Here is a 17,380-nt window from a genome sequence, read left to right on the forward strand (position 1 = left end):
GAAGGACATATTTGGACATGACTAACAATGTTTCCACTGGTTATTTATGAAATTCTCCATTAAAATACAAAAAAGTAAGTCTATTTGAAATTGTTGTCCACAATATTTTAAGGAATGTTCTACATTTTTTCTTTTTATAGGATTCTTAAGGAACCCTAGGAATACTTTTCAAAACCATAAGTAGATTTCAATGTGTAAACCAGTTCACAAAATGTAGTCATCCCTAGTTCTTATTGGGTGGAAAATCTGCATGAATAAATCATCCAGTACTGTGCAATTGACAAAAATATTGTTCTCCAACTCTTTTTTAGGATTAGACCTGCACAGCACTTGTGCTATGCTCACAAAATCCCTTGTAAAAAAAATCTTAAAATGGGTTTAGAGCCTGCCCATTCCTTTCCATTACTTGCAAATGGTTGACTTCTGCGTCACTTTCATTTCCTTGCTTCTTAGTGGTTCTTCTTGCCTCTGGCTTCCTCCTGGACTTCGTGTGTTTCCCTGCTGTGAATCTTGGACCAACTACAGCTCCCTGTCTGCAGCCGGTGTTTTTACACTGGCCGCAGGATCCTGCAGGTACTCTTTTCTAAATTTTGCAGTCCCTCTCCCTTAACGCCTCCTCCCTCCTGCTTCCTGTTGTGATTCCTTGCATTTCTCCAGCTGTCTATTGTGTTTCCCCCAGCTCCCACCCTCCTGCAGCTGTCTGTTGTGTTTTGCCCACACTATCCCTTCCGTTTCCCCCACTCTCCTCCTGCTGTCCCTTCTGTTACCCTGCCTTCATCTCGCTCTCTCTTCTGTTTCCACCACCCCACCATACTCCCCCTGGCCATTCTTTTATTCCATGTTCCTCCCTGATGTTGCTTACCCCGAATCTCCTGTGCTGTTTTAAGACATTTTTCACAGCAGTGTGTGCAGGCCCAATGTGGGCATGTCATGGTGTTTGTTTTTTCTTTTTACTTTAAGCCATATTGCATAGCAGCTTGCACCACTGTGCACCACTGTGCAACCAGTTAAAAAACAATGACAAACTCAATAGATCTTGCATAGGAGAAACCTACTGACTTTGCCAATTCTTGTTAAATTCTCACATGTGTTTTTCCCTTTCAAATTTTAAAATGCTCTTACTTCTGCCATTGACACCAATATCTCTGGGGTGGTAAACTACTTGCAAGAAGTATGCTGATATTTACAACTTTCAAGTGTAAACCCATAATTTATAATAATTGAAAACATGCTTTACTGGTAAGATTCATACCATCACACATGGAATTGTAGAAGTAAAAATCTACAGATCCTGGTTCTGTGAAGGAGAATGTAGAATGTATTCATTCAGGTGCTTTTTTGCTGCAACTACATGACAAATTATGTGCACAAAAGCTTTGGGATCACACTGACTGTGAATTACTGTAGACATGCATTGTCTATCTTGTCGATCATTTATCGAAATATCCATGGTTATTTTCCACATGAGGCATTCCTTTATTCACATAGTGCTGATTTAAGTGACTATTATTGTGCCCATATATAACCTATGTAAGCAGGGAACAGCCAAAAATTTGAAATGAAACAATATGCATGAGTTTATGGGTCAGTAAGCAGGCTCAATAAAAATATAATCTTGGGTTTGGAGGGGGTCCGAGAGAGTGACCTTGATGTGACATTGTAATGAACACCAAGGTTGTGCCATAGATATAGGTAAACTAAGCCACTGAGGTAAGTCAGCACTAATTTGAAAATAAAATCAAATAAAAAAGTCAATTAAAAAAAATTGAAATCTTAGTGAGTGGGTCAGGGTGCCTTTGGCCTTTGAGCACTACCGATAACAGTGATCCTTACAAAGTAATCTCCTGGCATGTGCTTGGTCTAAATAATATGACTAAACACTATAAAGTACCGGCATAGCTGAAGCAACACCATATAGTGATGTTGCAAGAAACTCATTTGAATACGCAGAAGGGGGCGGCCCTGTGCCAAAGATCGTGGCACTATGCCATCTCTACTACATTGTCAGCCTTTGCTAAGGGGACACTCATTTGGTTGAAGCTGGGTGTTCCCTTTCTAGTCTCCAGTGAGATTTTGGTGGTAGGTATTTTTTGGTGACGTGCTGATTGCTTGGTTGAGATAGCTCCATTGTCAATGTCTATGCCCCTAATGAGGATCCCTGCTGCGTTCTTTAATGCTCTACTATGGCTCTTCTAATGGCCCAGGGCTTATTGCCAGCATTGACTTCAATTGTGTGATGATGTGGACTGGAATCAATCACATCACCAGCTGTGGGACTCCCCCCACAATCCAGCTGGCCAGGAGATTCTCCCCCTGGCAGTGTCATTGGAGGCTGGTTTATGGGTGGCGCCATAACCACCCTTAGGAGCTGGATTACTCTTACCACTCTGCCGTACAGTCGCTGCATGTTCAGATAGATACTTTCCTGTGCTTGTCCAATATGCTGGGTGCAATCTCTGTCATGGAGTACTAGCCTAGTACCATTATTACTGCAATGGAAGGCATGTGTGCTTATATCCCGAGTTGGTGACCGAAAGCAGTCAGTTTGGAAGACTCAGCATTCCCGGAAACCGTTCGAGATGGGATCCAACATTATTTCACAGAAATTGAAGGGTCAGCATCTTTGGCACTTGGAGAATGAGAGACCTTTAAGTCGTCATCCGGGGCCAGTGTGTATCGGATGCAGCTGGAGTCCTCAAGACCCTGCTGACTGAGATTACTACCATGAACAGTTGCTCCAAGAGCTGGAACAGCTCCAACCTGAGTGGCCAGACTTCCAGCAGGCTTTGCTAGAGACAAACAAGAGGATGTAGGAGCACGTGGATGGTCTCCACTGTTTTTGATTACAGGGAATATATGGCTCGTGCACATGCTGAGAGGGATAAGACTTGTCCATATTATCAGCATGGTTGGTCAACCCTGCCAGGCATGTGGCTCCGATCCAGGAAATAGTCACAGCTGCAGGAGATTGGCATTATAGGTAGGATGAAATTAATCATGCTTTTGACGATTACCTATACCAGGATTTATATCAGTTATGGTAAGGAATAGAGACTCTGGATTCAGAGCTGTTGGCAGACCTCCAGATGCGCCAAGTTACACCGGAGGAGGCTGAAGACCTGGGGAGGGAGAATTCGGTGGAGGAGATTGGAGTGGAGATACAACAAATAGCACAGGGCAAGGTTCTGAACATGGAGCGGCTCCTGGTAGAGTTTTATATAGCCTATATTGACCTGTTTGCCCCCATCTTACTGCCTAATATCAGGATGCACTGGAAGCTTAGGCCTTGTTCCTCTCTTTGTGAGAGGCCCTCATCATCTCCTTGCTTAAGCCTGGAATGCCAGCTTCTGATTTAACAGCATATATATGCCATTACTGATGTTGAATGTTGAATACAAGATCCTCAGTGACATCCTGGCTCAGTGATTACTGCCTTGTATGCCAGGCCTGATCCACACGGATCAGTTGGGGTTTACCCCTAGCCATAATACAGTGGCTAACATTCAGATGTTGCTAGCTATTTTGAGGGAAGCCCCCTTCCTCCTGGAGTAAACTGGTTGTATTTTCATTGACATCGAAAAGGCTTTTTATAGCCTGTAGTGGAACTATCTCCCAAGACCCGGCTGGGTTTGGGACATGTGTTTGTGGATTGGACTTGCTTGCTTTGTGTGTACTCCATGGTGCAGGTCTGTATTGGGAGGTGTATCTTGGGGCAATATCAGGTGGAGAAGGGCACTTGGCAGGGTTGCCCACTGTCCCTGCTGCTCTTCGCCATAGCAGTGGAGCCATTGGCCTGCAGGGCCCGCATTAGTGTACTTTATGCTGGCATTCTGACTCCAGAGGTTACTCATTGTTTTTCTCTGTAGGCCAGTGTTATGGTCCTCTTTCTCTGGGATAAGCACACAGACCCTGTGAAAGTGGTGCAACTCCTCATGGAGTTCGGGAAGCCTCCAGCCTGCGTGTCAACTGGCTCAAGACCATCTTATTCCAGGCCCAGGCAGACCTCTGTGAACCCCTAAATGTGTGTTTTATGTGCTGGGAGCAGAGTGTAGTGCAATATCTGGGGGTCCATGTGTATCAAACTGTCTCTCAGCTATTGAAGAGAAATGTGGTAGCAGAAGTGGCATCATTTCTGGCTAGTGTGGGAGTTTGGAATTTTCTTCCCATCTCAGTGGCTGGACAGAAAGCAATAGCTAAAATGATGGCCTTGCCCTGCCTTTTTTATTTCCTTACAGGACTTCTGGTGATTTTGCCCCAGGGTGCATTTTGGGAATTGGGCACAATTCTGATTGAACTCATTTGGAATAGGGGCCCCGGTGGGTGGCATTGTCTAAGATGCTCATACATCTGCAGATTGGGGGATGCATGATCCTGATTTTGAGTCTTATTACAGCGGCCCTGTTGCAGTAGTGTGTGGGGTGGTTTTGTGCACTGGAGCATGCTGAGGTGTTGTGCGCCCGGGACGCCCCTGATCAGACCCTACTCTAGACTCCATTGCTTGACCCAAAAAGGGCAGCGTTGGGGGCTGACAGGACCTAGCTGCATTGCAGAAGTATTGGCTATGAGCATTCCGCTGGACATGGATGTGTGTTCCCTCCTCCACGGAGCTGCTACTTCACGCCCTGCTTGCACGAGTCAGGGGGGTCGAGTGAGGTTGCATGCAGGATTGAGTGTTGGTGGTGGAAGACATGGTGGGTGCACTTTATACAGATGGGGTGTTGTGCTCCTGTGAGGACCTGTGGGAGTTTGACCTCCAAGCGGGCCAGTTTCTGCTGCATGAAACTTTGACTGTGGTAATTCAGAGACTCTGGGGGAGGTGGGATTCTGAACCCTGAGGCATCATAGTTGTCAATTTATTTGTGATGGTGCTGCCACTAAAAGGCTGGTTTTGGGGCTCTATAGGGCAGGAGAGATGAAAGGCTGATTTGTTGTCACCCTTGATGGATAGAGACTGTCTCAAAATGTAGGAAGCTGCCCTTAAAGTGCCCCACAATGTCCACTTCAAACTTATTCACCATTCTATATTCTACATCAGGCATATCTTACCCTCCAGAAGCTTAACACCTACTTTCCACTTACTATACATGTGTGTCCCCACTGAAACACAGAGAGTGGTGTGGTACTCCACATGCTATGGAGTTGATGCTATCTGGCCTGTTATTGGTCCCAGGTGCTGCACTTACAAGCCAAGGTCATGGAATACTCGCTGGACCTCTCCCCTAGGCTAAGTGTGCTGGGGATCTTTCCCTGCCCTGCTAAATACAGAGTAATGTCCAGGTTTGTTGATCTGGGCCTGGTGCTGGCCAAGTGAGGGATAACAATGCAGTGGAAGGACACTGCTGATCCTAGAGTTGAGAGCTGACATGCTTCGATGGGTGGGCTGGGAGGGAGGCATGTTTGCTATAGGAGGCGTACCAACTGATTTTGAGTGGGCTTAGGAGGTGAAAACTGATGCATTGAGGATGGGAAAAATAGGGAAGAGGATAGTAAGTTGGATTAGTTGTCCCATGACTCAGCCTGCATGTTACTTCCAGCAGAAGTGTTCACCATGCGATAGTGCTTGGATTTTGTAGGGATGGCCAATTCTTGCAATGGGTTGTTTGATGCTGAGTGGCATCCAAAATGGCACCCTCGCCTGATTATGCAAATTGTCATCCCATTCCATATGTCCCATCACAGTAAATAGAAAGGAGAGAGAGGGGGGTAGGTTTTGCAGGGATCCAGGAGAGAGAGAGGGGTTGTTGAGTTGTTCAGCATGCATGGCCCAGAGCCCTTCCTCTGACTACAATGATGAGTTCCAAACTTGCCTGCTAATTTGGCTAGGAAAGTGTGTGCAGCTCACACGTAGGGGTGTTACCTTTATTGGGTGAGTTGTACTGTATTACTGGTGAGACTCTGTACGGAGTGCCCCCTCAAGATGTGATGTAATATGTGATGCAATGTACTCTACTTTGCACGTTGAATGCAGATTGTCACATTTACAGTAAAATCTGTTTACAAAAAAAGAAGGTAATGGGGTTTGGTCAGACGCAGAAAAACTGAAGAATGTCAAGTCAGAAGCAGAACCACTCAATATATCAGAAGCCGAGATTTGTTTTGATACCCACCTTTTGTGAATAGTTCATGCCAGAAGGTCCTGTGAAAGAAATCAATTAGACTGAGAATCCATTCTACCAAGGCTTGTTTTAGGTGACAAAAATCGTTTCCTGGATGATACAACAAAGACTACTTTTGACCTACTGAAGCAGTGGCTGAGGCCAGCCACTTCAGAATAAGAGTGTGAGCACAGACTTGACATGAAATAATTATTGTATGTAATCACACTGATACATTAACATGAGAAATGCTTCAAAAGGAAAAATTAATAAATGTTAACATAGAAGGTATGCTGGTTAAGTGGCCATCATCAGAGTGAAAGGCCTGCACATATTTTTTTTAATGTGTTAATTTAGTGATGAAAGACAAATGTTCTGTCTCATTAAGAACATGTGCTTTGAAAAATAATCTTAGAAGAAATGCAAGTTATTTCTTGAGTTTCATGCGGTGCCTTTTGGCAGAACAAGGCCAGAGCTAATGTTGAATGTATGCCAAAGTTTTATTAATTAAATTTATTTCTTTCAACACTCATTCTCTGCTGTGGCTGAAGTAAGCAAGGTCATCACGCATAGTTATCTGTTTGCTAAATTGAGTTAAAATTGTCAAATGCTTCCCTAGAATTATAAACTTCTTTGGTTTGAATTATGAGTTTAATCTGTGGTCTCATATAATGAAATATATTTATTTCGCGGGGAAAGAGCTGAATTGAAAGTTTTAATATTTCTGTCTGGCAGCGAGTGCGTTCTGGAATGTGTTGAGCAAAGGACCTTCACAAAACCCGTCCAGAGAAGACTGCAGGAAATAATAATTAATAGAGGCAGAGGAAAATGAAGGCCCATATTTATACCTTTTAGCGCCGCATTTGTGCCACTTTTTGACGCAAAAACGGCGCAAACGTACAAACTTATTGTATTTTGTACATTTGCGCCATTTTTGTGTCAAAAAGTGGTGCAAATGCGGTGCTAAAAAAGTATGAATCTGGGCCGAAATATTTAAGTTAATAGTGGAATATTTTCTGATGTGCTGATGTTTTTTGATTGGATGATTTCTGCACATATGCAGTTTTCAGCCAATCACAGAAGTTGAGCAAGCTTATTTTAATGTTTGTGAATCAGACATTGCCATTCATTTTGTGCATTATTTTCCCTGGTTTCCAGAGGCTTCACTTCTCATTCTTATGATCTGTCACTCTGACATTTCATGTTTTGCCAGTCAGTCCACTGAATTCTGGTACTTTATTAGGTTGATCGATTTTCTTGGCTAGATGCAAAGAATGCTGGTGCCTATTTTAGCTCTTAGGCCCATACTTATACTCTGTTTGCGCCAGATTTGCGGCAATATTTTGTGACGCAAATCTAGCACAAACTTAATACCATATTCATATTTTGATGCTTTGATGCTAAAAATATGGACTTTGCACTATTTTAATGATGCGTGAAACCGCCTTGCATCAATGAGATGCAGGGTAGGCGTTCCCGTCCAAAAAATGACTCAAACACCTTATATATCCAACAGGGCAAAAATGACTCACGGGTGGGAGGTGGACCTGAAAAATGACTCTAAGCCTGATTTGGGTCAAATTTTAACATCGGGGTCAGGACAGGCATTAAAATGAGGCAAACACACCACTTCTTATGGAAAACACACACAGGCAACATCATTGCTCAACAGGACAACATGGAGGTGCTACTGATGCAGCATGCTAGATAACACAGGACCAACAGCAGCAGCCACCACCCCAACGTGGCCCCCAAAGGCAAAGCAGAAGGCAGGAGAGGGTCTTCATGACCAGGACAACCCTCCAGGGCCTCAGGGAACAGGACATCACCCGGAGGTATAGACTCAACTGGCAAGCCATCCAGCAGCTGCTACGCCAAATTGAGCCTCGTATAATAGCCAGCCTGCAGAGACCACACAATATACCACCGGTGACCAAGCTGCTAGCTGTCCTGCATATGTTGGCAAGTGACTCCTTCCAGACAATGGGTGCCCTGGTCACTGGGGTATCACAGCCCCCATTATCCGCCTTCCTTCCCGAGGCCCTAGATGCCATCATCTCCTTCACACCCGCCACATCAGCTTCCCCAACACCCAGCAGAAGCAGCAGGAGATCAAACAGGGGTTTTATCACATAAATGGCTTCCTGCATGTGCTTGGTTCAATTGACTGCACCCATATCCGGATCGTACCACCTGCAGCAACAGAGCATCTATTCCAGAACAGAAAGCACACCCACTCCATAAATGAGCAGGCCATAGTTGACCACTAGGGATTGTTTACCGACATCTTGGCAAAGTATCTTGGGAGTGTACATGATTCCTTCATCTTCCGCCACAGCACGATCAAGCAACACTTCCAGGACGGACAAAATGGCAATGGCCTTCTTGTTGGTAAGTCCATAAACCTAGGAATAATCATACGACACAGCAACCCTGTAGGAGACACAATACATACACCACTACATTGACATGTGGACAGAAAGACACTGAGGTGTGACACAGGTAGTTATGTTGTGCACCCTAATTCAATGGGATACATACCTATGGACAAATGACGGCTGCCAATAACAATAGCTGCCATTCTAGAGCTACAAGGGACCAATGTCAAAGCACACAGTAACAATGACATGACCTGCACTGGAAGTACAACTTGTAAGATGAACCATTTACTATTACATTAGGCCACATAGTCAATCCGACACCCCCCCAAGCAATATGTAGCGTGGAAGGGGTGTGCAATGTGTGTTGCTGCAGGACTAACACCATAAGACACATAACATGATGATGCAGACTCACATGTAGGTGAGACGGAAATACTGAGGCAGTCCCAACATCATACATCACTTCTGGGGTGCCATTGCCAGGTAGCAATAAGGATGTGGACTGTGCTATGAACACATAATGATGTGCCACAAATGCAAACTGCGCATTGCTGCACACACTGAAAGAGCCAATTTTCCCTCAAAATAACATATGTACATGGAGAAGGCCCTTCCTGCACAGATACATCCACCTCCTCAAGGCAGTTACCACGTTACCAGGATCAAGTCTGGTAGTGTAGGTGCACGATTGCACATGAGCCACTGGCAGAGGGAACTACAAAGGTTTGCCTAGAACCAAGTCACACATGGGACAATTGTGCATTGTCAATACTCAACACCTCAGTGCTGCAAACTTATGGAGATGTGTTGTGCATTGTCACCAAGCCAAATCAAAGGGCCTCACTGTTGCATTTCATCTGCAATGACAAATGTCTAATTGGATGGGTTGTCCAGGCTATGTAGTGCAACCATGTTCCCACCACATCGGAATCTATTGTGTGTGTGGAAGTATCATGTCCCCTCCAGTGAAAGCACACTAAAACATGTTGCTCACTACAAAACACATGGTACATACATACTGACCAGTAGTTCGGAAACAAAATCATAGATCCCACGTCAATGAGCCAAACACAAGTTGTCAAGTCAAACAACCCACTGCAGAAAAACCTCACAGAAGCCCAGGATTTCACACAATACCACAAACACATAGGAGTCACAAGATATCAACTGCCATGCTACATGACATTCCTTTTGCAAGCACTAACAAAATACTCACTCATATTTTCTTTTTCAGCTGATCAGGGTTACGGGATCCAGCCAGCCCATTCCCCAACCCAAGCACAGCAGCAGAGTGTGCCTATAATGAGGCACATCGGAGGACAATTACAATTGTAGAAAGGACCTTTGGCATCCTAAAGTCCAGATTCAGGTGCCTGGACATCAAAGGGGGCAGCCTCCTAAATGCCCCACACAATGTTTGCAAAATCATACTTACATGTGCTATCCTGCACAACATTTGTGTGAGGAGGAACATCCCCCTATATGAGCCCGAGCAAGAACTGCTTGAGGAGGAGGAGGAGGAGTAGGCTGGTGCCAGGGAAAATGAGGGGGGACATCAAAACACAGCTGCAGGAATGCGCCACAGACAGCATATTTTCAAAACCTTTTTTAGCAATAGTTACTCTAAACACCTTGTTAGGATATGTAATTAAACACCTTACTTTATCACACAATCCTGTTCTGATTACTTATTTCTCCATCACATGTTCTTTAGGAATGTGAATATTACCTAAGGGAACATGTCACTAAGACAAATCTGACTACGTCTGATGCAACATCACATGTGATGCATATGATTGTACAGCAAACATCACAGACATATAAAAAAACTCATCTTTTGAATTTCACATATGGACAAAATCGTAGGACCACAACATATGACACACATCCACGTTGCCAACATGGTCTACTGTAGCACATGACACACAACTATGACATCTCCAATCATAAGGTAAATAAGCACACCATACATGAGGCAGTGGATGGGAAATATCAGTGGAAACAGGAATCTATGAACAGACACCTGACATTAATAAGTGTGACATCTGATATCTCTGCAAGGAGCTTGTGTGACAAGAGGTGCATCATTTCTGAAAATGGATAGCATGAGTGTCCCAGGTATGACAAGCAATGTTCACAACACATCCCCGGCGCAGTCCATCCCTGGAAATAAGTCCCTTCCCCTTTGTGAATGCAGCCATGTGTTAAGTCTCTGCCCTCCCATCTCTGGGGGGCGCTGTAAATAGACTATCTATACCCTGGGTATCATCGTAACACTCACCCAGAGTCCCTTTCTGACTCCTGTTTGCTTTGCTTTTCTATATGGCATGCTATAGAAGAACTGCATCAGGTCTCATAATGCACTGCCTGGTAGTCAGTAAGCCCTGTAAACTTCTGTCCATTGCTTCCCATGGTAAAAGTCCGGTTGTCCCTTTATACTGGATTCTCTCCTCCAGTACTTGTGAGAGACTGAAGCTGAACACACCTGTGACCTCTCTTGTACAGCACAGCCATGCAACTCTGCCCTGGCCTTGCTGCTGCCTGGACCTGCCTAGAAGCTGCCATTCCCAGAACTCCTCGTCGTGCATTGGAGTACAATTCCTTTGTGTTCCAGACCACATGTTGGATTGTGTTACAGTCCTGATTATGCCTTAACCTGCTCTCTGTTTACCCAGTGCTGTTCCTGCTTGTTCCAGTCCGACTCTGCTCCCTGAATCTCAGCCTTGTTAATGTGTGTTTCTGCCAGAGCCTTCTTTCTGTCACCCAGACCTGTTCCAGCCTTTGTGTCAACCAGAGACTGTTCCCTGTGCCTGGCTTTGCCTCCTAGTTGGTTCCCTTGCTTTCTGTTTCCTCTTGGGTTATCATGTCTGGTAAGTGTCCTATGAGTCATCACCTGTCTAGAAGTGTTTTATTTTGTATTTGGTCTGGTACCTGGTTTCCAGGAGGCTAATCCAGCCCCCATCCTTTGTCTAGTGTTGCATGTAGTCATTAGTGCCTAACAGTGACAGTGTGCTATGGCTGTATTCCAGGAATTGTTACTGTGTCTCCAGTCCGACCAACAAGGGATAGTCTTGTGTATGTAAGTACAATCCTTGTTTGTTCCCTGAGGGTCCAGACACAGATTCACTTCTGCTGCCACCTTTCTATGGGGCTTGCATGGTGACTAGCTGTAAGATTAATCTGCACAGATGCTGTGGGAAGTTCTGAACCCTACCCTGTGTACAATCTTAGTGACAAGCCCTATGTGTTTGTCCATTACTGACCCATTCCATATTTGTCCACACTAAGGTTGCTCTGTATTTACTTTTCAGTTTTTTCTGCCTTACCATAGCTGCTCTATCCCCTTATATGCCTTTACCTTCTTTTCTGCTTTGGTACACTTCTTCCTTGCAAAATACTCTGTGAACTCAAGGGTTGCCCCTAACAGACTCCTGACTAGATCCGCATGAAACAGTAGCACCATGGAGCCCAATCCTGCCACACAGGGTACACACGCCCACAAACTTGAACTGGACACTTCTGTAGAATGCACTTCTGAAAATATGTGAACACATGCAGCCAGGCCAGCTGGTCCACCACAGCAACGTGAGTAACTTAGGTAATTTTCATGAGTCAAACTGACGTGTACATAACATTTTTATGGATGGAATTAAGGCATAATGTCTCAAACACTGTACGTACCAAACATGTACACATGGCTGACATGGGTAGTTCACACACAAGTCACCATGAAGCCGTAGCCAACAATTAATGACATATGAGGGGTAACATATCCGACCTAGCACTCATCAGCCATCCTCAATCATCCCTGAGTTTTGTTTGTCGTGTGAAATGTAATGTCCCCAAAGACAAACAACTACACGCATCTGGGGCCTGATGTAGCAAGGCTTTTGCGCCTCGCAAACAGCGAAAATCGCTGTTTGCGAGGTGCAAAAGTCATATCGCGATGCCCATTCCCATTTTGCGAGCCGGTAACCTGGTTACCGACTCGCAAAATGGTAATGCGAGTCGCAAATAGGAAGGGGTGTTCCCCTTCCTATTTGCGAGTCGCACCGCGATGCAGAATTGCTTTGTGACCGTGAACGCGGTTGCAAAGCAATTCGCAGTTACCACCAGTGTCACACTGGTGGTAACCCATTCGCAAAAGGGAAGGGGGTCCCCATGGGACCCCTTCCCCTTTGTGAATGGCCCTGAAAACATTTTTTCAGAGCAGGCAGTGGTCCAATGGACCACTGCCTGCTCTGAAAAAATGAAACTGACACGTTTCATTTTTTCGTTTGTAATGCATCTCGTTTTACTTTAAGGAAAACAGGCTGCATTACAAAAAAAAACTGCTTTATTTAAAAGCAGTCACAGACATGTTGGTCTGCTGTCTCTGACAGGCCACCATCCCTGTGAGTACAGCGACTCGCAAGGGGGTCGCAAATTGCGACCCACCTCATTACTATTAATGAGGTGGGCCTTTGCGACCCCCTTGCAACTCGCAGATATGTCAGGGACACCATCCTGCATCCGGCTTTGTGACTCGCAAATTGCAAGTCGCTCAGACTTGCAATTTGCGAGTCACAAAGCCGGAATTTCCTACATCTGGCCCCAAATGAGTCAACACATATTACAAACACATATCATGACTGTTGTACATCACTGATTGCCATCTGATGTAGACACCCATTTGTAACACATTCATACATGAGCCTTACGTCAAATGTATTGCATGCTGTTCCTTCAGAAGCACACATGTTGTTACAGATCACTCACACACAAAACACATAGGCCATGATTCATACTTTTGTTGCGCCTCAGTGCCATCATTTATTGACGCAAAAGCGGCGCAAACTTACAAAATACTGTTTTATTTTGTAAGTTTGCAGCGCTTTTGCGTCAGAAAATAAAAGAAATGAGGCTCAAAGAAAGTATAAATCTGGGCCACAGTTGCATGCCCTACCACTTGTGCCCAACCACTATACACATACCGCAGCCATGCATGTTAAATAATTGAAAATCACGCAAACACAGTTTGAGTAAACAAAATTGATGGCAATGCGTTTAAAAACAACGCAAACGCTAACATACACGGGCCCTTAGCGTTAATTCCACCAGCGCACCACACGAGTATGGATATCCATTACAATAGAAGTTTCCCAGTAATGCGTGGTATTTTGCTGCACATGTAGGTTATGGGTCGAAAATATTCAGGCAAACATCGTATGTGTAAAAAAAATCCACACAAGACGGAAAAAGGGCTGCAAAGGGGACAGGAAGTTATGTAATAGGAAATTCTGTTTACAGACATGGTACTGTGTGGCTGTGTCTTGGTGTTGCTTGTATCTGGATTGCATTTATTGTATCTTGTGGTGTCTCTCTTGGGTCTTTTGTGTATTCTATTTGTATATTGTACCTGTTTAAGTGTTTTTGTGTAGTTTTGTGTTTTTTGGATTGTATTTGTACGGTTGGGTGTCTGTTTTGGGGTTACATTAGTTGTGTTAGTTGGGGTTCGTAGTTTGGGTTTTAAGTTTCCTTTTTTCACATTTATTGACCTTCCTTTTTCCCTTTTTCTGTTTTAAATTGTTGTGCAAAGACATGTCGGGAAGGACGAGGCTGACCCGCATGGGGGCGGAGGAGCTTGGGGCCTTTGTGTGGCTGGTGTGCCACTTTCTGCCATTGATGCTGGAAATGGTTGAGTGTGTGATACAGGAGTAACACAGAGGCAAGGCGGCTGCGGTGGGGCAGGGTGCTTTACCACCTCAAACGTGTATTCAACACAACAAGGAATGAGCACCAGCTGAAGCATCTCTGGGCTGATCTGGTGGCCAGAGAACAGCACCTGCTGGACCACCTGGGTGTGGTGATTGGTGGCCCTGTTGGTGAGTATTACATTGACAAATGTGTATAATGGAATGCTCCTGAGTGACAGTAGCAGATGTCTTAATGTGCTGCATGCAATGCTTGTGACCATGTTGAATGCAAGTAGAACAAACTGTTAGTGTCCCAGTACTGAGATGTATTCCTCATGTCTATACATGCTAACAATGCAGTCCTGAGCTTCGTTGAGTCATGTCTGACTGTTACTTAGGGCCACCTGTACCAAGCTATTTTTAATTCTCACAAATGGCCTAGTTTTCAGATTTTGTGTGTTGAAAAAATGTTTATTCAAATGCACCCCTCCCCCCAATTTTGCCTTTCTCCTATCACATTGCCCAATCACAAAACAGGGTTTGCTAGTGGCATTTAGGAAGGGGCGTTCCTTTCCAATTAGAAAGTCACAGTCCGCTGATTGATTGGTTGGAGACCGCAAATGCTGGCACTAAACAATTGCAGTTACCAGCCATTTCAAGTTGGTTCTAACCCATTTGCAAAAGCGGAGGGGTCCCCATGGGATCCCTTCCCCTTTGTGAATGCATGCGCAAAAATTGTTTCTGAGCAGGAAGTTGTCCCACGGACCACTGACTGCTTCAAATAAATTATTTGAGTCATACTATTGTTTTTTTAAATGCTTTCTGTTTACCCCTGATGAAATAAGGATAGCATTTAAATGAAAATATACATATCTAATTGAAAGCAGTCACAGACACAGTGGTCTGCTGAGCCAAGCAGAACAGCATCATTGTGAGTGCCGCCATTCCCAAGGGGTTTGCAAAATAAGACCTACCTCATCAAAATTCATGAGGTAGGTAATTTGCTACCCCATTTGCGATTTGCAAACAGTGTCATTGACACTGTTGTACCTCAGATCATCCTACTTGCAAATTGTGAGTTGCTAAGTCTCTCAATGTGTGACTCACAAAACCTGATCTTGGTACATGTGGCCCTTAGTAAAACATTTCAGGTGCAATGACCACACCTCTGCCCATGCATTTTGTCAATGATGATCAGGTAAGACACTGTCAGCATACCACATTTCACTGTATTGGGACAGCAAAGTGGGCAATCCATGTTTAGCGCTACGTTGTCATCATTACACACACATGATCCCTGCCATCATGTTGGCAAAGGGGGCATATACAGCTTAGGGGAGACTGCCAATGGGGCATTTGTTACCTACATCCAACTGTGCCACATCTGTTATGGACCACTGAATGCATGATAATTGCTGATGGAAAATTGAGCCACATGTCCATCACACAGTAACTCAGTGTCCCTTGATGCACAAGCCACAATAACTCAGTCACTTGTATTGCAGTGCACCAGGGAAGTGCCATTGAAATTGTCACCCAATTACAAGTCATGACATGTAGTACCATCTGAAATGGATTAACCACAAATGTTTTTAGTCAGGTTTAGCACCACATGATTGTTAGGCCCAGTGCATGTGTGCAGATGTATATCTATCACTCACTGGAGTGTCAGTGTCAATGTGAGTTTGCAGTGGTATGTATGTTGGAGTGTCTACATGCATGATCAGCAGCTCACTCATATAAAATGTTACACAGTGTGATATGTGATCCACACGTTTGTACAGTGATCTGACTATGAGCATAAATTTCCTTTCCCTGTCTTACAGATGGACTGGCCCCCTACACCATCAGGGAAGTGGCTCGATTTCAGGACCCAGACGTATCCAGCAAGTGTGATAATGTCTGTGTGTTGCACTCATTGAAAGATATGATGAGCTGGCACGTGATCTGACATATTACTTGACTGGATGTTGACATAGTGTTTCATGCAAGGATTCGACATTCACAGACGGAGAGTCACAACTTGAGAGTCTTGTATTGCGCACTAGGCAGTAGCATGTGTACAAGGTGATTAGTAGCCACATGTAGGCCCACATGTGACTTTAAAGTGCTCCAGTGTCAGAATATTGTTACCGAATCATACCATCATTTTCACAAGATTGTGATGCATCAGTTTCCCCCACAAAAATGTACATCCCTGTATTGTAATGTACATGTAGGACTGTATCGGTGACTGTCCCCCAGCATCTAGCCCCATAAGTTGTACTCCATTTACGACACACTTATGTGGTATGTAATAGGTGTGCATGCAGGTCAAGGCCAGACGTGTGCTGTCATCAATGTGGGTGATTTTGGAATTGTGACGGCAGATCAGGTGTTGATGATTGTCCACAACTGGAGGCATGAATGTAGATGTGATTGACCTATAGATACCTCATTCCTAGGTGGCAGCCCTCCTCACATGTGTTCCACTCACTAAATCCATGTACAAGTGGACATGGCTTTGTGGTTGTCCTCAGCAGTTGTGATGATGTATTGCATGCCCATCCCCCTGAGGCACAGGGGTAGGGGAAGAACAGATACGTAGGTAGATGTGATGGTCACAGTGTAGATGACAGTCATCTCATTCAAGCATGCATGTGTCCCAAACAACACTGACCCCTTATGATTAGCAACTGCATACCACCCTGCCAATTACATCTAAAAATCACTGGTCTTGGGTGCCATGAAGTTGGCTCAGATGATTAAGATTAGTCGGCCTGGCCCATGTGAAGTACTTGCTGCATTTGCATTGTGGCACATTGCCCTACAGCAATGCACAGATGACTTTATTGTGTTAGATTATCATCGGTACATGCATCACACAATGATGGCACTTATGGTTGCCTGTGTGATTTTTACAGCTGTCAACATGAATGTAGCGGAGATCATGGATTTCTAGAAGCGGGCAGTGAGGTAAAGACATATATTGGATGTTGAGTCTGGGTACCGGAGGATGGCAAGATGCTATCAGAGAGAGAGAGCCACAGGAGAATGGCGGGCTTTCAGCCAAGGGGAACCGGCATTGGCCAGAACGGTTGGAGCCACCACCACAACTGCACCCAGTTGAACAGTGGCCACAGTCACATCAGCCCCACCTGCTGCACTGTCAACCTCGGTACCACCAACCACCATACCTGCTGCACCTTCCATATCCGCACCTCTGGCCACCACACCTGGATGAGCAACA

General features: G+C 44.7%; 1 long non-coding RNA gene across 1 annotated transcript in view; it reads left to right on the top strand.

Moving 5' to 3' along the window:
- LOC138249971 (uncharacterized) overlaps positions 1–17,380 on the top strand; it is a 234,236-nt gene that overhangs the window by 180,363 nt on the left and 36,493 nt on the right. Inside the window, exon 2 of the long non-coding RNA XR_011194873.1 lies at positions 454–573. This is a non-coding gene — a long non-coding RNA (uncharacterized lncRNA). The remainder of the gene's footprint in view (positions 1–453; positions 574–17,380) is intronic.

Source organism: Pleurodeles waltl, chromosome 8, assembly GCF_031143425.1.
Source record: "Pleurodeles waltl isolate 20211129_DDA chromosome 8, aPleWal1.hap1.20221129, whole genome shotgun sequence".
NCBI lineage: Eukaryota > Metazoa > Chordata > Amphibia > Caudata > Salamandridae > Pleurodeles > Pleurodeles waltl.